Source organism: Pocillopora damicornis, chromosome 12, assembly GCF_964200805.1.
Source record: "Pocillopora damicornis chromosome 12, jaPocDami1.2, whole genome shotgun sequence".
Lineage (NCBI taxonomy): Eukaryota > Metazoa > Cnidaria > Anthozoa > Scleractinia > Pocilloporidae > Pocillopora > Pocillopora damicornis.
The window spans coordinates 10,826,175-10,847,594 of NC_142681.1; the positions used below are offsets into that span (position 1 = coordinate 10,826,175).

Below are 21,420 nucleotides of genomic sequence, written 5' to 3' on the forward strand. Positions count from 1 at the left end.
ATCATTTCCTGAGCATGTGCAGGTCGCAAAAGAAAGTACATGGGCCAATGTCAACCGGAGAAGAGTATGATTGTGAGTCTACGCTGTTTGTAGGAGCAGTCACTACAGAAGTTCAAATTCAGAATGATGTATGCTATGTGACCTTACCAGTACAGGGACACCTTACACGACTTAAAGTGGATACTGGTTCACAGGTTAACATCATACCACTAAAGGAACTCAAAAAGATCGCAGGGGATAACCCTCACATAGATCCATGCAACCAAATACTGGTTAGCTACTCAGAAAATAAACTCAAAGTCCTAGGAACCGGAAGGCTATATGTGAAATCCAAGTTAGATGCTGATCAAGAGTTAACTTAGTAGAAACTAATCAGCCGGGATTGCTGGAACTTCGATATTCACAAAACTTGGGCCTAATTAAAGTAGGGATTTGACCAAGAAAGAAGAGGAGCAAACCATACCGGATGACAGCAGCCAAACTGCAAAAGTATCTTAGGAAGAGGTAATTAAGAAATAGAAGCAAGTATTCACTGGATTGGAACGTTTGGAAAAAAAAACCTTACCACATTGAGGTAGACCCAACAGTTACACCCGTTATAACCCCCCCCCCTCCCCCAGAACTATACCAGCTGCACTTCGAGAGAGAGTGAAAAAAAGAGTTAGAGGATATGGAGAAGAGAGGTGTGATTCGCAAAGTGGAAGAACTTACAGACTGGGTAAATTAAACGGCCATTGTGGAAGAGCCTGATGGAAATTTGCGCATCTGTTTGCACCCAAGACACCTGAATAAAGCCATAAAAAAGGGAACGCTTTCAGCTTCCCATTATTGAAGATAGCACAACACATATGGCAAATGCGTTTTGACTCTTATGAGGCCTTCAACGCAAGCTCAAGCGCACAAGGTAAAAAATTCAGCAAAATACGCGAAAAACTTAAACCCGAGGCATTTTGTTGTCATTGAAGACATTTTCCTACTTCCATTGTTTTAAAGGAGAAAAACATTTTTCGAAAATTGTTAGAGGCTGTACAAAGTTTCTTGCGGTTGTTCTTTACAAGAAAAGTGGTCTCTGCTTAGACGTTTGTGAAGGTGAATGTAGGATCTTTTTCCTGACGGCATACGGGCGGATGCTACACAGCTCCACCAACGCAATAGCAAAATGAGTGTGCATGCTTATGACGCGCATGAAATTCTGCGTGCGAAAAGGAATGGGAATAACGAAATTTCCACTGTAACATTATAGCGCAAAATGGCAGCATTTTTTAAATTCGTATTGTTTGTATTTTTTCTTAGGAAAAGCTGTTACCAAAACAGATAAGGTTACCATTTTCAGGATAGTTTCTGTCAAACCTCCTCTGCCAAATATCTTATCCAACAAAAAAAATATTTTGGCAACAGGTGCGAAGTTTGGTTGTAAGGTAGAGCATTTTCAACGTGGCCACAAACTTCGTAGCCCGTGTTATTGTCACAACACTTCTTTTTTATCACCTCCTCAGCAGGCAAACCGCCTGGCGAAAAGGTTTGTTGTCTCAGAGGAAAAACACGCCGTATCTCTGCTTGTAAAAGAAGAATGGTTGCCTTGAACACTCAAATGGCTCGTGTAGCAGAATTGGAAAGGAAATTTTGTGGGTAAATTTCATTATCATAAATTACGAAAAAAGGAACAAGATCTACTTGTGCCAGTTACCGTCTCATTCTTTCACTCTGAGTAATACATCCATTCCCACGAGACTTTATGGACTATTGAGGGGCCATAGTGGTGCACAAGTTATCGGAAAAGCGCCAACAAAACATTTGCCTCAAAGACCACTTATAAAGAGCCAGTCGGGAGAAAAACCGTAATTAGTTATAATCAATGCAAAGGCTGTCTTCCTCTGCAGCATAATTGAGGTTTACATACTTCATACATCTACATAATTAATATTAAAATTAATGATGATGATGATGACATAATTCTCACCTTGTTTGCACGAATAGATCGATAGCTTAAACAAAAATCTTGTCAGTGGAAGTTATCCACCATTAAAATTATGAAACATTTCAGCTTAGGGTTAGGGAAGATAACTAAGGTTAACACCAGGTGTTTGACAACAGAAACATTAATAATTTAAGGAACTAAAACTTGGCTGTAGAAGATATTTTTGCCGAGCGCTTTCTTCTGGGACAAATTCCACGAAATATTAAGGATATCAAAGTTATCTTAAAACTTGTATTAAGAACATGTCGCTTTAAAAGCAACAGAGTCATCTCATTTACCTCTGTAACTGTTTGATATGAAGGCTACATGTTGGTTACTGGGTTACTGTAACTCAAAAGCTGACTAGCAGATACACCCTGTTTTCTGTGATCTGTCTTCTAATAATGTGCATTCTTTTAATGTTACTTGGGCAAAATGGCATAGTTACATGCCCATTTCCTAGTCCGCTTAAAGTTTATTACCTAAAATAGGTAGGAATGTGAAGTATTTCTGGTACTTGGATAAACAAATGGAAACCTAGTTTTTAACATTATGTATGACAAATTTTGGTCTGACGGCGACTTCTTTGTTCGAAATCTGGACGCCAGCGTGGAGCTCCACCAGTACCTGTGGCTTTCACCGAGGAGTTGTTTCTTCTCTTGATAGACTGGTTCTGTGTCTTTCTTCTTTGGGCCAGTTCTTTCTTCTTTTTCCTTTTTTTTTTTTTAACCAACGACGTCTCTCTTCTTCTTCCCTTAGTAAAAAGGAACCACATTTGAATTTTGTCAAGTGCGAAATTTTAACAATATATACAAATAACATGAAAAACAATCCTCAAGATGAAAGGTTGCTACGAAAATTCCTCCTGGGAGATTCACCCAGGTACGAGATTTGGACACCTTCCTGATTTATCACCTTTTATTTGAAAATACGTTTTCCTAACTAACTCGGAAGCTAAAATTGGGTTTTTTTGGGAAGTTTTAGGTACAATGTCTGAATTAAATGGAGTAAAATTAAAATAAATGAAATTTTTTTTTCTGCCCATGAAGGTAGGAAGTAACCTCAAATTAGCGCGTGTCTTATGTCGCTGGTCTCTTACGCATGTGCAGACTTTTGCCGCCCACAACCAGCAAGTTAGAGGGACTTGTCAACGAAAAACTTGAAAACATTTTCTCATACATGTGAGCAAATAAAAATTGCTTCGCTAAAACGTAGCCCCACTTAGGGGACTGATTCCTGGCGAGCAACCTTTCGCGAAACAAGCGAGCGCGACGGACTTTTGATATCACAGAATACAGCTGAGCACAACACTGTATGGGTGACGCGTACTCAACCGACCTCATCCCCTGAAGAAGATTAGCAATATGCAGTCGAAACGTCGCGGTTCACATTCAAAATGGCCACATCGTGAAGAAACGACTATATTTTCTGTTGAAAGTTTTACTTACCTCGATGACAAACTACAAACCTCTGTTTACGATATCTGATAATTTCCAGTTCCCAGTTTTGAAATTTGCGCAGGAAATTAGCGCGAATGCCGGTAAGAACTGATGGCATTACGCATGCCTTACGTTTGACTGCTGTGTTACCTGACAGATCCACGTGATTGTGTCCTTCTCCGGGCCAGTTCATTTCGTGGCGAATCTGTAACGCAATAGCGCGTAGGTCAGTATATGGTGAACTTGTCCCGGGAAGGGGCATCCATTGTGTAATTACAACCTGTTAATAGCTCTTAACTTAAAAAAGTTAAGATAAAAATATTTTTGTTGGGGAAATTTCCATTACTCAGGTCATAGCTCGTCTTGCTTGATCATGTGACAGCAACGAGTAGTTGTGTAATTGTGGGTTGGACTTCAAACGTAATCCTGAGTAGCTCTCAAGATGTAATTCGTAGCTATTTAAAATATCTTGGTAATTGTTATTTCTGACTTTTGTTCGATTTGTGTGGCGTAGTTGTAGGTTTAAAGTCCCGGAAGATATGGGAAGAAGAAATCGGATCGAGTGCTTTGCAGTCATACGCATTTCAGGATCATTGCTCTCTTAAGGTTTGCGAACCATTTTCATTACCTTGGTGGCGTTAAAGTTTCAAATTCTGCCGTTGGTATAGTGTACTATTCAGACCAAGCCTCCTCACTTCTAAGATATTTTGATGATTTTTCCGATATGGCTCGTATGGTTTATTTTTAGTGGAAAGTTGCATTATCGATTCAAAGCAACCCTTTTAATTTGCTGGAGAATTTCTTTCCTCTGCGTACGTGATTGCGAGATCAGTCCTTGCGAGAGACGAAATAAAGGGTGTTGATAAGCATGTGTCATATTTAGTGCTCAGGTAGGATATTTTATTTGTTTGTAGGTTGACACAGAGGTCGTTGTAACAGAACTTGCTCTGAAGCAAAACTCACTCGACCATGGTTGCAACCTGCTACAATAAAAAAGGACAGAAAACCATACTGTTTTATTACAAGAAGTTCTTAGGTTTGCTTTTGTAAATAATTAGGCTCTATTTTCAAAATATTGGCTGTTGAATACTGTTGTTATTATATGTGACATTCCTGAAAACTTTGTCTATGTTGCATTATGTTTGCGAAAGTTTTCATTGCTAGAAACTATGACGTCTTCGTGACATAAAACAACAGTTTTTATAAATGACCAAGTTTTTACATATGGAAGTCAACACACTCAGATACATTATACCTGGTTCACTAATAGGAAAAATAGGTCTACACTGCATACCTGTGTCTAGTGCAAAACGAAATTGCATGTTTACAGCTGTACTGCCCTTTGGGTCTGTTTGGAAGGTATGATGAAAGGATGTCAATAGATGCACAGGTATTAGGTGTAGTAGTCTTCCAGAAAGCACTGTGACTGGTGGTTTTTTTTGTGACTGGTATAGGGCATTAGAGGCAGCTTTTAAAGTTCTGTCTTAAGGTTGGATTTGACAATTCAACTATTTGGTTTTCTTTTTTTTTCTTTATTAAGGACAGGTTGTGAACATAGCCTGTAGTAACTCTTTTAAGGTTTCCCTCTTTTACTTCTGGTTCTAGAGATAATGAAAAGGGTTGTGAATGAGACATCAAATTTTAGCAAAGGCAGTCTTGTACAGGGAATCTCAATAACAAGAGTCCTGCTTCATAATGGATAACTGGCAAAAATGTATTTAAAAGAGCAGTAGTAATAACTAGGTAATAGAATGGTGATCAAACCACTGTCAAAAGTATTTGTAACCACATCATTGTTTTGCTTAGGAGAGTTTCTCAGCTAATTAGATGTTAAACTAAATCAAACTGCGACTACCTCTGAACAGAATTTTGCTAACATTCAAACAGTGGCAAATACAATTTTAAACAATATCAGTTTTTGTAAATTTTGGTACAGGTAAAACCCTCATATTTCAATGCAAGGTTTTCTGTAAAATAAAACAGTGCCAGGTACAATTTAGGTACAATTTAAAATTTCTTAAAATGTATTAGTGCATGTTGATGAAAAGAAAAGTGGCAATGAACAAAGTACAAAAGGTCAGTAACAGAGGCAAAATGTGAATGAGTATGATCAGAAGCACACTGTGCATCAGTAACTTTGAAAAGACTGGTTTACACATAGAAATAACCTCGCTTCCTCACTTTAGCCTCTCTTTAGGACAAGACATATTCTACGACAATAAGTTTTTTTATAACATTTATTTCTATTTACCCCAGTTGCAAAGAGGGAATGTATAAAAGGAGAATTTTTACCAATCAGCAGAGAAAGCATCAACAAATGCAGCATCAGGGTCAGGCTTCCAATCCTCACATAAAGCCTTGAGAGTCAAAACTACTGCTAATAATTCAAGGTAGTTTTTGTGGTGGTCCATTTCCCCCCTGTCTTCTGGTTTTCCCTTACACCTCCTCATCCATTGGCAGAGGAATCTGTTTTGATATGACAAACAGGTTCCCTATGTGGGATATATTTGAATGAAGAATCTACATTTGAGAGCTACCAATGAATCTCTGACTTGGCCTTTGGGGAGAGGGTCAAAGCATTAGTTTCATTTGCCTTAAGACTATGGTAGTGGAGAGGGCCATATTCCATCCCTGGGAGGCTGGATACTATCAGGCCTATAAGCTCTGCCAGATTTCGGAATTTACAAGTGTTCTTCTTGACTAGGTTTTGGTAGGCATTTTGCATTTTTTATTTCCTTTCAGTAGCCTACTGTACAGTCAAGAGTGTCGGTGCCTGAGCTGGTATAAGCACTGATTTTCCACAATGTGTGGGAAACCCAAGTTCCTCAAAAAGCAAGGTCGTGTCTTAAACATTAGCAAGACTTTCATCAAAAGTGTCACCTTGAAGATAACAGTCATCTATATTTGACAAAGATATATGGCCTTTCTCTCTGAGTATCTTAAACACTGGTTTTAAGAGCTTAGTAAAGATTTTTTTGCTGAGGCTAGACCAAAAGGTAAGCAAGTATATTGGTAGAGTTTGTCCCACTATATAAATTTGAAATGGTTTTGGTGTGCCAGAGCTACCAGCACAGTGTAGTAGGTATCTTTTATGTCTACTGAGGCCATCTAGCACCCTTGGGTCATTAAACCTGTAACACATTTTAGGGAGTCCATTTTAGAGTGTTGATAGACCACAGACTTGTTCAATTCTGTTAGGTTAAGAATCATTCTGTACTCTATCCCTTTCTTTTTGGGTGTGAGAAAAATAGGTGAGAAAATTCTCTCTTAGAGTGAACTAACTCCACAATAACCTCTTTGTCCAGGAGTTTTTCAATTTCTGCTTTAATAGTAATTGATTCTTTGGGACTGAATTTTATGCTTGTAGAGCCACCACACTGATTTGGTGGGACATCGTTGATAAATTTAATATGACAATGACCCAGTCCAAGATGTCGTTGCTAATTTTTTTCCATGCTGGGAAAAAAATTGGTGTAATCTTCCAGCTTAAAGAAACATTCCAAACCTCAGTAGAGTGGTTTTCTGGCCCTATTTGCTTTGCTTCCTCCCCTCTTGATTCTGCTTGTTGTATGTGGGGCTGGGCCTTTTCCAGTTGAACTGTTGGCTGCTCATACTCTCTACTTGTATCCAAATCCTTTTGATTTGTTGTACTTGAAACTCCTGGATCCTTGGTTTTTGTGGGTGTCCATGTTAAGTTGCTTTGACTTAGCTCACTTTTGTAACCTCCACCAGGGTCTCTAAGTTGCTTGGACAATTCGAAGTCGTCACAAAACAGACTCTATAAATGGCACAGAGCTTGACCACAAGTGTTTAAAATTTTGGTTCAGTTCGGTTTGATATTATCTTGTCATCACATGTTCAATTTGAAGTTTGCAGCTCCTATTAGAGCAGTGGCATCTGTGGCTGCCTGACTAAGCCTGGAACGTTCAAGACATCATTAGGAACTTTGTCCTTTTCCTCAACAAGCTTCTCAACAATAGAGACCATGGGGATAACTCCTTTTAGAAGCACAGATTGCATGCATTGTATTTGATGTTTGACCCTGTGTCAGGTTTGAGTTTATCCCAAGTAAGATGATAAGGTCTATTATATGAGTTCTGTGTCTCGGTTGGGACCTCATCTGAGTGCGTTCTCTCAGAAGGCCATGTACAATCTTTGCTAAGTGCTGTTTAACAGCATGGTCTTTCTTGTGATCAAGTTTGAGGTCGTTTGTTATGCCTGATAGCACGTGAATTTTGCCAATAGCTTCTTGGTCATGCTCTGAGCTCTGACTTATCAGGTTTGTAATGCTCTGTTTAGTTGAGTCAGATTGCTGATCTTTTTCAAATATTTCTGGCTCCAATGCCAAAGTTCCTTGATTAGGAACATCTGGTTGCCCCATTGGTAGGCTTTTTTGTTCTGTCATTGGAGTTTCCTTTACAATAAGGCTTTCCAGCACTGCCTTCATATCACTGAAGAATTCAGTCATGGTTGAGTTTAATGAAGAGAGGGAAGAAACAAGCAGGTCACTCATGATTCCAATGACAGCCACAATGGCTTCTTTGCCTGTTGCCATGGCAACAGAATCTGCCTTGTGCTGTTTAGTTTGTTCAGAGTCCATTTGCAAGTATCACTCTGAGTGATTTTTACCCAAAGCAGAATCTAGCAGACAACTGCCAAGTTTTTTTTTTTTTGCCACATATATATAACTATATGATATAATTACTTTCAGCCTGGGACAAACGGGGGAAGAGCATGGATCACTCAGGCAGCAGGTGCTTTTTCATGTGCCTTTGTAGTGCACATGATGACAAGGCAGAATCTCCATTACTCAGTGAATGTGCTGAATTTAATTGGATCCACATACTGTTGCCCCCTGGTGTTTAACAGTTCCTACTACCATAGGCCAATTGTTTTCCCTTTTTCTTGTAACCGAAGTGTTTAATATAGCTGAAAATTTAACATGTTATGAGTAAACCCTTGAAGAAACCATAAGGCTTACTTGAGCAACAGGCTCCTCATATTTTAAACTTGAGATATAAGTTATGATGTAATTTAGGTACAAAATATTTTAGGTCAAAAACAAAGAACACACACACCAAGAAAACAACAGCAACAAAATATATGATAAACATATGGTATCCAATATCTTGGGGCTTTTCATTTGATAAAAATCGTGATAAAGATACTTTGGGGTTCACCCTCAACAATTGGCTTGTCACCACAAAACTTATAGCATCTTAATACAATCTAATGAGAAGGAAATGCAGATACTTAAGAAATCTAATAATGGCAGATTTATAAAAATGGAATAGAAGAGACCTAAAATGAGAGTTATTAAAGTCCAATTGGTAAACAACATGATTTACTTTTGTGGCATTCTCTTTTTGGGATCAAAGAATAATTAGCAGGTTGGCAAACAGTTCAACAGGTAAGCAAAGAAAGTGTGCATGTAAACTGAAAGCATGGTCAAAAATTGTTTCACTGATAGATCACAGGTTAATTTTCTGGCCTCAACAGCTATGCCTTAAACAGTTAATCACAAATAAATTATCAATTACATGTCAATCAAGGTGTTAACTTAAACAGAAACAACTTTTGTTATTTAGTCAGCAACACAAAAGAAGTGGTGTGTTTGTTTTTGTAGAGGTTAGATGGTGAAGTTGTGGTTCTGATTAAATCTGATGGTGGCAGAAGAAAAGCAACAACTTGGAAGCAACTTACACAGTGTTCTTGTTGCTTTTGTTGGTTTGGATTGACAAAAATAGTGAAATAAATTTGAAATACAAATTTAGATTACAACCATTGGAGAAACTGACATCTCACCCACTAACTTTCTACATGTATGTGATGATGGGTGTGGATTGGTAAGAGGGAGTTTAGAAGCAGTATTTGAAAGATCTAAAATTGGGGATAGGGATGACAAAAGTGTCGGAAAGAACTTGCCAGATTTCTTAATTAAATCTTAACTAGTATTGAACACTATGATATCTCACTAGAGCTCATGAATAACTTTTAAGAGGCTTAAAGAGATTGTCAACATTTTAATGATAACATATATTTAAAGTGAGAATCAAAAAGTGATCTATAACAGTTTTTATTATCAACAGTAGGTGTTTCCTTTCAAACAACAAATTTTAGGTCATCAATGTCAACAACATTAAAGAAAACTCCAGCCTTGGCAAGTGTCATTTCAAAAGGTGGAAGAGGTGTCAATGCAATCAAGTTTTTAAAACCCAAATATTAGTTTAAAAAATCATAATAAACAAACAAATATGGGAATTAATGTCTTTAAAATATTGTCCCTCACACATGCATCCCAACTCCATGAACCCACATCCTTTAGATAACTGGCTTTTTAATTGAAGGTAATTTGCAAACATGGGAGGAATAAATTCAATGAATTCTTAGTCAAACTTTAAAAAGTATATGATACTGGAAAACAAAATAAGTTGACTCGAAGAATTATCAAAGTGCTCTGTGAGCAAACTCGTGAATTGACACATGATTTTTGAGATTATGTTTAATGTTATTTGGTTTAGGGAATTTTGTGGTTGATTGTCATCTAGAGTACGAGCAGTAGTTCAGTGTTCGCTAATGTGGCAAAGAAACAAAGTAACGTTGGGGCAAGAAGGCATCACAATTGAAATGATCATGCTATTACATTTAACAAGGTGGATGATGTCATGTGTTTTAAACGTCTATCATTTTTGTTTCTGGTTCAAAAGAAAAGGTTGGAAGTAAATGTGGGTGAAAAGTGAAATTTACTGTCTTTCGTTGTAAATATTAGAAAATCAAGGCAATACTGTCTTAATGAAAACATTAACGATTCCCTCTTTATCAAATGAGACAAACGGGAACGAGTTTTGAGTGATATAACTAAGCCAAGCCTGCCACCGTCATTTTAGATCTCCGCCTGGGTAGATTTAAGTCACGTGCTAGGCAACGTATAATCAATAACAAGATAGAATTTCATTTCAGGCCTATTTATCAATTTTGTGGTGTGTAACTTTCGCATTTTAGTACGTTGTATGTATGTTGAATCTTCAAATTGTCTTGAAACTTACAAGAAAATTGTTCTTTAAAAATTCACTGAAAATCGGTAGCTAAACTTGTTTGTCTAAGTGTTATTTGATTTTCGTGTTAACTTGTTATTTAGTCAGTCGCCGGCATCTTTTGTTGCTTCACACAGGAAAAACACACGCGACGAAACGTAATGATCAATTTTGTCCTCAATCTCACGCTATAACAGAAAAAGCTTTTGAACATCTGTAAACTCCGAGCGCTTCGCAGTAAGTGATATTTTCAATGAATCTTCGGATTGTTTTCAAGTTCAAGGATTGTAAATTACAATTTTATGAAAAACGAAGGTTGTTGTTATTTCAGTGTGAATCCTTGAATGCTTGCCAGTCGCTGGCGCCGCTTGTTGAAACTAAAACGAAAAAAAAAACTCTTTTAAGATTATCATTGGCTTCTTTTTCACCCCACCACTATTCTTAGCAACAAAGGTCGCCATTTCGTCTGTTTATTGCTCGCCAAAAACTATCAAATCTACTCAAAAGCCTAAAATCTAAAAAAAGTTTACAGGAATCGACCAATCGAGCGAGCGAGCGAGCGAGCGAGCGAGCGAGCGAATGCTATTCCCCACATCGTATCTATAACTCGCTCTTGCGCATGCGCGCAATTCACGAGTTAAAAAAGCAGGAAAACTTTACATTGTGTTAAAGATAAGCTAACAGCACAGAACAGCACCCATAGTACCCATAATGTTTTATATTATGACTACTATTATCTAAAATATTACTTGTAATAATTTCTCTTTACTATTATAAATTGTCTGGTCTTAATTTAATTTGTAGTACTTGAAGTAGTTACAGATTATGAGTGCGTTTGTGTTAAGGTACTTAGGCAAAGTTGACATTGTGTGCCACCCCAAAGGTGTAGAGGTATATGCAAAGCTAATAAACTTGGGCAGACCATTGGAACAAAGGTGTTGTCTAGTACATTTGCATATATATGTTTACTTTATATGATGAATTTTTTACAAACCTGACAGATTGTGACAAGAGCAGAATTGTGTATTCATGGCAATTGCAGAAGAGCAGTTAAGACAATTATCACAGTCTAAAAGTGAACTTGATGAGTATTTTTAATTTTGAATTTGAACTTGAACTGAACAACTTAAACAAAATAAAGAACAGTCGAGGAGTTAACAGACTTATCACAGAGGGTGAATTAAAAAAGTATTTTTATACTTTACATTGAACTATAACTCAACGACTTAAACAAAACAATATGTATTATGTTAATTTTGAATGGTGGAAATTGACTCATAGGTAAGTCATGTTTAGTTTGAAAGGTAGCAAGAGAAATCTTTTCCGACATAGAAAAGTCTTAATGTCAGTTAGTCTTCTATAATTAGTGACAGTGATAAGATAGGTCTTCAAATTAAAGTACAAAATCTTCCAAACTTTGTCTTCTTTTTTTCCAACAAGTACTTTGGTTAAGACATTATGAAGACAACTTGCATAATTCTCATTTGTGGGTAGTTTAAGTTTACTCTTGCAGATGACAGCTTTGAGGTCCATGACAAATTGGAATGATTTTTTCTTTAAATGAGTAATGATTACAACTGCTCAAATTGTAAGAACACTCATGATAACATGAACTGTAAATTAACAACATCTTGAACAGAACTGATGATATATTCATTTTTGAACATTGCAGTGCAAGTTCTTGACAAGTTAGCTTCAGTTTCAGGAGCCTAAGTAATGTTTTCTATACTTTAATTTGATCAATATAAATTACTTTATTGTTCTGAGAGTCATAGAGACCTTTACCAATTCCAAGTCCAAAATCTTCTCAATGATTTCATCATCTGTTGATGTGGCAAGGAGGCTGTAGATCATCATCATTGTACACTGAAACTCTAACTTTGTTGTGCGGGTTGCTTGTTTCTTGTATATATAGCCTGTGGGTGCACTGCTTCTGTAGTTGTATTTTTGTTGCAGGAGCAGTTTTAGCAGGCACTTATTTAGATTTGTAACACCAAGGATTTTGCCTGTGAGGTCTTTCACAGTAGAGATGTTTTGCACTGGTTGGAGGCTCTCTGTGAAGTTGTTAACTAATGATATTTTGCATTTGGCGTCACTTTTTCGAGTGTCAAGGTATTTCTCTTGATGAGTAAGTTTTACTGTAACTTTATCAAACAGTTGTGTGGAGCCTTCTGAAACACTGTCTGCATGACCTCTCCATAGCATAAGCTTGATGTATCCAGATGGATCATCAATAAAAGCTTCTTGTTTTTTCGCTTGCCTTGAGTCAAGAAGAGCTGTCATTGTTGGTGATGAGTGTGCAACATGTCCCTTGATTTTAACAAGTTGGCCTGTTGTAACTTGTGGCAGTTATGCAGTGGATGTTACATCATCTAGATCTTGATATTTGAACTCGTGTGGTTGGTGACATTGAGGTGTTCTTGATAACAATATCCTTTCTACCAAACTTGTTGCCGAGTGAGTACTTGTGTATCTTCACTAGTTACTGTTACTGTGCCAAGGAATCAAGCATTTCCCTTTTATCTATGGCAAAGCAGACCCCGTTTCACTCATCTGATTCTGTCTGTATAACATATTTGAAGTATTTTTTAGTTTCAGACTTCTTAATAGGTGACACATTGTGGATGTAGCAGGTTATACCTGTGATTTTGTTCAATGAAAATAGACATGATTTATATTAGTTGTTGATTTTACAACCTTTATTCTGCTCACACAAAAACCGTTACAACATAAGAAAGAGAACAAAATACATATATATATATGCTAATTCAAAGAAAAGGAGCTTGAATAATAAAAGGATAAATTAAATTAATAATTCCTGTGAAACAAAATTAAATTTAAATAACAATGGTCAAATTTGGACTTTTGGCTTGTTTGTTTTTATTTATGATAGGCTGTTAGGAAAGTCAATAGTTTGATTTCCTATTGTTTTGTTTTTTTATTACTGATTTGTACCATAAGCATTGAGTTGTTTTAGCAAGAGCTATTATAGCACATTCTTGATGCCAGTTAATCAAGGGAGATTTCTTGAAGTCTAAATTTCAAATTTGAACATTTTCTAAGACCAGTTACATGTTCTGAGAAAGTTTCTATGGTCAGGCTTCTTCTTGAATCCTAAACTGGATGCCTACTGAGTTTTTAAGGCTAGTCAGTCTTTCAAACCTCACTGGCTGAATAATGCAAGATGAAAGAGTTCTTACTCTACCGACTGCACCATATGTAATTCCAGGTGTTGCCTCAGTTTTACCAATGTCAATCCATGCTTTTGATGGGGTCAGTCTTTGACTTTTGTGTATTGTTATCGGTCAAGCAAGCTTCAGAGGAAGCTGCTTTCTTTCACAGACTCCTTCTGAAGTATCAGAGGTTATGTTTATAGGACATATAAGTACACATTAAGACATTGCTAAGTGAGGGTCCTGCATAGTCATCAAATTTTACAACAACAGCAATAGGCAAATCAGGGGGTTGCATATTGCTAGCATAAATAAAGTCTACAATAATGACAGTTACACCACAGCAAAATCCAGCATCTGTGCACAAATTCATTGTAAGCAGGAATGTACTCCTTTTGCAAGGAAAATTGCAGGTTCTAGTCCAGACATATCATCAGGACTCCTCTTTTTAGCTGTCACTTGAGTGTCATGCATCAATTCTTGCTATTGGTTGCTGAAGTGTTGATAACTTTTTAAAGTTGTATTTCCAACTTCTTCATATAATAGAGGTGAATTGCATCTGTAAACTCTATTACATCATTTGCCATAGCTGGTTGTTGAGGGTGTTGTTTGTCAATCATCATGATTACAATCACCTGTTTGTAATCTGCGTAATAGACCTCTGAGTCTAATTTGTTCTGGACTGGGGCCTTGTACTCTATGGTTTAATTTCAATTTCACAACAGTGGTAAACATGACATAAGCTAAGTGACCTTTTTCTTGTAAAGCACCAGAGGGCTTTGAGAGGTAAAGAGGCTTACCTGCTACAGGTGGTAATTGGCCAGGATCTCCCACAAATATTTTTGATTTACCACCAAAGAGTCGGTCAGTCAAACCGGTAGCCTGTCTGCACGGCTTATCAACCCAGGCAAGCATTTTTTGGCCTAACATGGAATATTCATTAATTACAATATAATCAATGTTTTTGAGTGCAATTGGAGTCTAACAAGCCTCTGTTCACATAGTTCTTTATTCCCTTTTTGAGCAACAGGAAGTTTCAAAAGTGAATGGATAGTACATCCATGTATGCTGAATGAAGCCTTGCCAGTTGTGGCAGTTACTGCACATGAATGTTGAAGAAGGTTTTTAATGGCATTTATTGGTAACTTTTTCCTGTACCGGCATCACCTATTATTATAACTAGTAATGGATCCTTTGGAGGAGGTTGCTCTGAATGTGATTTGATGATATCATAGGCATACTTCTGCATATTACTAAAAGTACTGATATCAACATTTTCTCTTCACTACAAACTTTCTTTAGTTGATGCATCCCTGTTGATTTTTATCCATGAAGACATTTGTTTTATTTGACTTCCTTGATATTTCAATCTGTCAGTTTGCCAATTGTAATCTGAGTTACTAATCTTTTGTAATTGAATATCTGAAGCTCATGATCTCAGAACAAGATCTGCTAAAAGCATCCATTCCTTGCATTGAGGAAGTTCTCATGTAGTATGTTCTATTTCAGTGTCATCTTTCTTGTAATTCTACATGGTGTCTAACTTATCATGCCAGTCAGAAACATGTTCCTTTGCATATGGGGTTTCTAAAAATTTTTCCATTGAGTGATGTGAATTTCATCATTACCTGGTTGATTACCCCTAGCATTTTCTTGGGTTCTCTGCCAGGGTTTATATCTGATCAGCTGGTATTTACATGTAGTAAGGGAGAAATTTGGGCCTATGTTATTTGGAGAGTACACAGGAAAAACCCTAAGAACAATATTATCTGCCTGTGCTGCAAGTTTTTTTGTTGACTGTAACGATGTTGCCCAGATGGCTGTATATAATAAACCAGATTTAACTATAGAAAGAAACTACACTTTATTTGGCCGCCATGACACCCGGAAAGCACAGCCCACACAACTATCCATGATGCTTTGCATGTTTTCAATGTCCGAGAACTTCCACTAACACAACTTCCAGTAAACAATACTATCAATACATTACATCCTTTCCTTTCTTTAGAAACAAACAGATAACAGCAAAAAAAAATCTGCTTGAAAACTGTTCTGCTCGCATTGAGTAATTTCAAAAAAAAACTGTTGAATAAAATCTAGTAACATGAAACCGAATCTAACAGACTTCAACTTAAGTCCAACGTGTCAACAGAGTTCAGTTCATAAAGTACATAATCCTTGTACTTCTCCGGCATTCTGACAGTCTGCCTTGGTCTTGATGTCACTATACTCTCCTCCAGTGGAAGGGTATTGGTTGTTTCTTGAGAAATGGCCTTTGTGGTTTCTGGTAATTCCCCTGGTAGGTTGTATCGCTTAACCAATGCACTGTTCCGCCTATATTCCACACCATCCTTGGAGCTAACAGTCACCTCACTACCTTCCTTAGTCTGCGCAGTGTATGGCTCACTCTCGAAATTTGCTTCCAGCTTGCCAGATGTTTTCATGTTCTTCAGTAAAACCAGATCCCCAGGTGTTACAGGGCTTTTGGTGGCACCTCACTTGTTGTCAGGATGTTCCTCGTGGATTAACATGTGATTCCAATCATGATCTCTGACCCCCTCATCCAACAGGTTTCCAGCGCACCTTAACTCTGGAAGCTTTGTTTTCAACTCTCTGTCAAACCTCGCTTGTTGTCAGCATGTTCCTCGTGGATCAACTTGTGATTCCAATAACGATCTCTGACCCACTCATCCAACAGGTTTCCAGCGCAACTTAACTCTGGAAGCTTTGTTTTCTACTCTCTGCCAAACACAAGGAATGCAGGAGTAACACCAGTGCTTGTTTGCGGTGTGGTTCTATATGCTAACAGAAACTTCTGTAGTTCTTCACACCAGTTCTTTCCCTCGACGTGCGCAACTTTCAAAGACTTAAGCAGACTTCTATTCTGTCTTTCAACATGTCCATTGGCCTGCAGCCAGAGCGGTGGAGATGTCAAGTGTTCGATTCCGTGATCAGAGAGAAACTTCTCAACCTCCTCACAGCAAAATTAAGGACCGTTGTCAGATTTGAGTGTAAAGGGAAATCCATATCTGGAGAATATCTGTGTCAACCACCACTCTCTCAGCTGCTGTTGAGCGCATGATTGCTACCTCAGAATCTACTGTAATAATCTACGACTACGAGCAAACTTTCTCCAGTGTGAAGAGGACCCATCAAGTCTATGGCGATGTCTTGCCGGGGTCCAGTAGGTGGCTTTACTCTTTTCATGGGCTCAGGAACCTGAAACTTACCTACGACTTGGCATCCATGACAAGATTTACACACCCACTTTGCGTCTGAGTCAATCTTTGGCCACCAAACCTTTGACCTTAAACATGCCTTCATTTTTACAATGCCCCGATGTCCCTTGTGGGCAAGACGCAAGACTTCTTCTGGTAAAGGCTTCGGAATAACAATTCTTGTGCCCCGCAAAACAAGTTTGCCCAACACACAATTCGTCCTTGACACACACATAAGCTGTCATCCTTCACTGAGACCAGTCCCCACTTAAAATGTACTGTCTCAGGCTAGCAATTTCTGGGTCACTATTAGAAGCCAATTCGACTTGTTTCACTGTCCGAGCAACAGGTAAACTTTCCTCAGCGACCTCCTTGACAAAATCAAATTCCTCCCCACTTGTGTCTTTAGGTTCATATTGATTGAGTCTCGAGAGAGCGTCCGCAATGTTCGCTTTGCCAGGCCGATAAACAACTCTGTAGTCATACCCCTGCAACCTCACAACCCAAGGTTCAATACATGCTGATGGTTTTGAAAGCTTGCCAAAAATACACTTAAGTGGCTTGTGATCAGTTTCAAGTTCAAATTTGCATTAATGTTGAACCTCTCACAAGCCCATACTAGGGCAAGGGCCTCTTTCCTAGTCTAACTGTATCTCCATTCCACTTCAGTGAGGTTCCTGGACGCATACGAGATTGCTTGCCACTCGCTGTTTTGAAGTTGAGTCAGCATCGCACCTGGACTTGCATTGGCAATAATTCGCGTGTTACAGTCTCCTCTGATATATGCAAGTGTAGTGGCCTGTACAACTAGCTGTTTCAACTTCTGGAAGGCCCTTTCTTGAGCTTCACCCCAGATGAAAGGCTCACTCTTCCTCAGGAGGCTCCTGAGTGGTTCTGCTTCTTGCGCGAAGTTGGGAAGAAACTTTGCAGAATACTGTACAAGCTGAACAAATAATCTGACCCGTGAAGCATCTTGTGGAGGGCCTGCCTTCAAGATGGCTGCTACTTTCTCTTCACTGGGCACAACACCTTTGCTTGCTTAGTTCATGACTGAAAAATGTCAGCTTGGGAAGACAAAACTGGCATTTGTCCCCATTAAAAGTTAGTCCTTTCCCTTTCAATCGGGTCAGTACAGCATGCAAATTCCTGTCATGTTCCTTTATGCCACAACCATGCACAGTCAAATCGTCTGCCAAATTAGCCACTCCCTCGCAACCATGCAAATTATCTTCCACAATTTTCTCGTACTTTTCAGGCATTGATGTTGCCCCAAACATCAAACATTTGTACCTGTACAAACCACGGTAACAAACGTTGTGATCTCTCGCGATGTCAAGTTCCACCTGGTGGAAGCCCCACTTGAGGTCGAGCTTTGAGAAAACAGTTGAGCCATTAAGGTCGTACAAGACTTCCTCAATTGTAGGGATAGGATGTCTTCCCCTCTCTATTGCTGAATTCGCCTTGTGCGTGTCCACACAAATCTGACTGTCACCACCTGTCTTCAGGACAACAACTAATGGCAACACCCACTCAGTTGGGTTGTATGACACCTCCTTGATGATGTCTTTGGCTAACAGCTCATTCAACTTCTCTTCAACCTTAGCTCTTAACCCAAATGACAGTCTCTTTATGTGTTGTGCAACAGGCTCGACATCGTCTTTTATATGTTATTTCAGCTGGAAATCCTTCAGTTTCCCGACCCCTGTAAAAACCTCTATATACTTCTTACGGATGTCGGCATCATTTCCTTCAGTAGTTAATGAACACACATCTGGACCAACCGTTAACACGCCCAACTTTTCTGCAGTGTTCTTTCCGAGTAGAGGCCTTTCTGGACCTTTAACCACTGTGAATTCGTCCACATAACGGTTGCCACTGATCTTGCACACAATCTCAGACACAAATGTCCTGATCACCTCAATAGGGTCTTTCTGCCCATAAACGAACAACTTTTTGCTTGATTTCTTGGACTCACACTGAACACTCTTCTTCTTCAAAACTTCCCAGGTTGTTTGGTCAATCACATTGCATGACGTGCCAGAATCAATAAGTACCACGGGCAACATCACTCCTCCAGTCTTCAAATCTACTTGATTACCACTTTTAGGCTGACCAACTCCAACCGCAAATGCATAATAATCTTGTTGGTCAGTGGCTGAATCCTCTGATAGTTGGTAAGCTCTCCTCCGTGCATTATTCCTTCCCTCGTCATCTCTTGCGGAAGGTTTTAGATCCTTTGTTTTGCAACTGACTGCAAAGTGTCCAATCTCGCTGTATGAATTACATTTCTTGCTACGGGTAGGACAATTCTGGTCACTTGCCATATGGTCAGTGTAATTACAGCAAAGACAGCCACTCACTTTTGTCTCCTGAGAACTACTAGATGGTTTACCAGGCTTATTTCCTCTGCCTCTACCCTGTGCTGTCCTTTTTCCTGTTCCTTTGCTGTGAGGTTTGCCGGAGACAGCATTCACCTGACTAGATGACTGATCCATAGCCTTGACCTGCATGTTCACTGCTTCCTACACAAGAGCCAAATCTTGTAAACCCCTCAGAGTAGCATTTGTTTTCTCAAGGAACTTACAGCAAAGTCTGTGATGCCTGCATCTCTCAATAAGCTGATTCCTTATTGCCTCATCAACATTTTCAAACTCACAGGAGATTGCTTTCTGCTTCAACTGACAAAAGAACTGATCCACCGACTCTCCTGACATTTGTTCCATTTGCCTAAACTGATGTCTTTCAAATGGAACATTCAACTGTGGTGCGAAATAGTTAACCAACAACACCATACTCTTAGCGAACGGCTTGATATCTGTACCAGTCAATAACGTGTAATAAAGCTCCTGAAAATTCAACCCTCCAGTATGCAACAGAAATGCAGTTTTCTGTTCATCTTTCGTAATACCCTTTGCCACCAAATACGGATTAAACAAGCATTTCCACAACTTCCAGTGAGCTGCAAGGGTGTTCAGATCTTCCTTTGGATTGAAGGGGGAAAGGCTGGCCACATCAAGAAGAGGAATAAACGTCGCAGCTGGCAAAGCTTGTGAACTTGAAGTTGTACTCAAACTGGTTCCACTGTCCATCACCTTTCTGACAAAATGCTAGGACTTTCCACACAAATGACTTCTAAAAACATCCACTACCTCATAAAACGAATTGAATCCTTGTCGCCAATGTAACGATGTCACCCAGATGGCCGTATAATAAACCAGAGTTAACTATAGAAAGAAAATACACTTTATTTGGCTGCCATGACACCTGGAAAGCATGGCCCACACAACTATCCATGATCCTTTGCACGTTTTCAATGTCCGAGAACTTCGGCTAACACAACTTCCGGTAAACAATACTATCAACGCATTACATTTACAAGTTTGTACTTTTTAGGGAAAGTAATTAAATTTAAATTCAGTTTATTGGAAATTTCCTTAACATACACTGCACAGTGAGTATAAACAATTAAGAAGGGGATCATTTGTTGCCACTTCTTCAGGAGAATTTGTTACTATTTTATGAGATCCATTTAAATTAATAGGTATTACATTAAATGATCAGCTGACCAATTAGTGACAGTAAGTGATGGATGGTTTCTTGTGTAGAAAAGCCCCTTTGCCTAAGTGACTTCATTATTACGTATTTAATCTGTTTCGTGGGATTGCTTTCAATGTCACAATTACAGAGAATGGAATTGAATGCAGATTTCATAGCGGAGGGATGTGGCTTGCCTTTTGATGCATATTTGGCAAGGTATTCAACACAAGCATGATAATCATTGACTACCTGAATGTCACAATTGGCTCTCCAGCCCTGCAGTTGAAGGTGTTGGTGATTATTAAGTCTAGTTACCATCTTTACTTTGTATTGGTTGGGTTCTTTTTCTGAATGTATAGGCTCAAATTGAAGCTTTGTACATGGGCAAGGTTCAAATGGAAAGTTAAACTTACACTGAAGATTTGAATCATTTTTTCTTTTTTGAAGACAATAATTTAAACTGCAGAGAGTGTGTCTTTAGACAGTATTTAGTAAATAAATGCAATCATCAGTACTCTCTATGTGGTTGTGATGTTTCTGACAAGGATGAATTGACGATTTTAGCCAAGTACCATCGTCTGAAGGGACTGGATGGTATGTGGATACCAACCAGTCCACATACTGGTAGAATCGGCTCTGGACCATTTTCATTTTTCAGTTTAGCAACTCCATGGCAATGAATACTTCCCCTCGCTTGGTATTCAAATCTGTACCAGTACTCCTCTGCATTTAGTAAATTATTCGACCAAAACTTAATAACCTTTTCCAAGCCTTGGGTGAAAAACCAATTGGTAATATGAGGACTGTTTACAACATTCTGATGCCTGTGCTCAGCTGTGCGATCATTTTCACTACCAAAGAGTGCATGTAATTCAGGCCAGTGCATATCAGCTGATGGAAATATAAAAAATAGAGTTTGTGGTCCAACATGGCTAATGATTGTTTTTACATCTTCTTGAACCAGTAAGCATTTGATCCACTGATATAACCAAGACAGCGTGATAATGTAGAAAGAAATACATCAGCATTGCTAGTGGCTGCCATTTGCTGAAGCTCTTCTAT

General features: G+C 38.5%; 1 long non-coding RNA gene and 2 pseudogenes across 1 annotated transcript; 1 reads left to right on the forward strand and 2 right to left on the reverse strand.

The window, feature by feature from the left end:
• Positions 1–3,526: 3,526 nt before the first annotated feature.
• On the forward strand, positions 3,527–5,409 carry LOC113667959 (uncharacterized). The gene is made up of 3 exons (XR_003445942.2): positions 3,527–3,622; positions 3,911–4,002; positions 4,311–5,409. It is a non-coding gene; the product is annotated as an uncharacterized LOC113667959 (long non-coding RNA).
• Positions 5,410–13,525: 8,116 nt separating this feature from the next.
• LOC149036439 (ATP-dependent DNA helicase PIF1-like) lies at positions 13,526–16,047 on the reverse strand (annotated as a pseudogene).
• A 4,132-nt stretch (positions 16,048–20,179) lies between these two features.
• LOC149036440 (uncharacterized) lies at positions 20,180–21,244 on the reverse strand (annotated as a pseudogene).
• Positions 21,245–21,420: the final 176 nt, after the last annotated feature.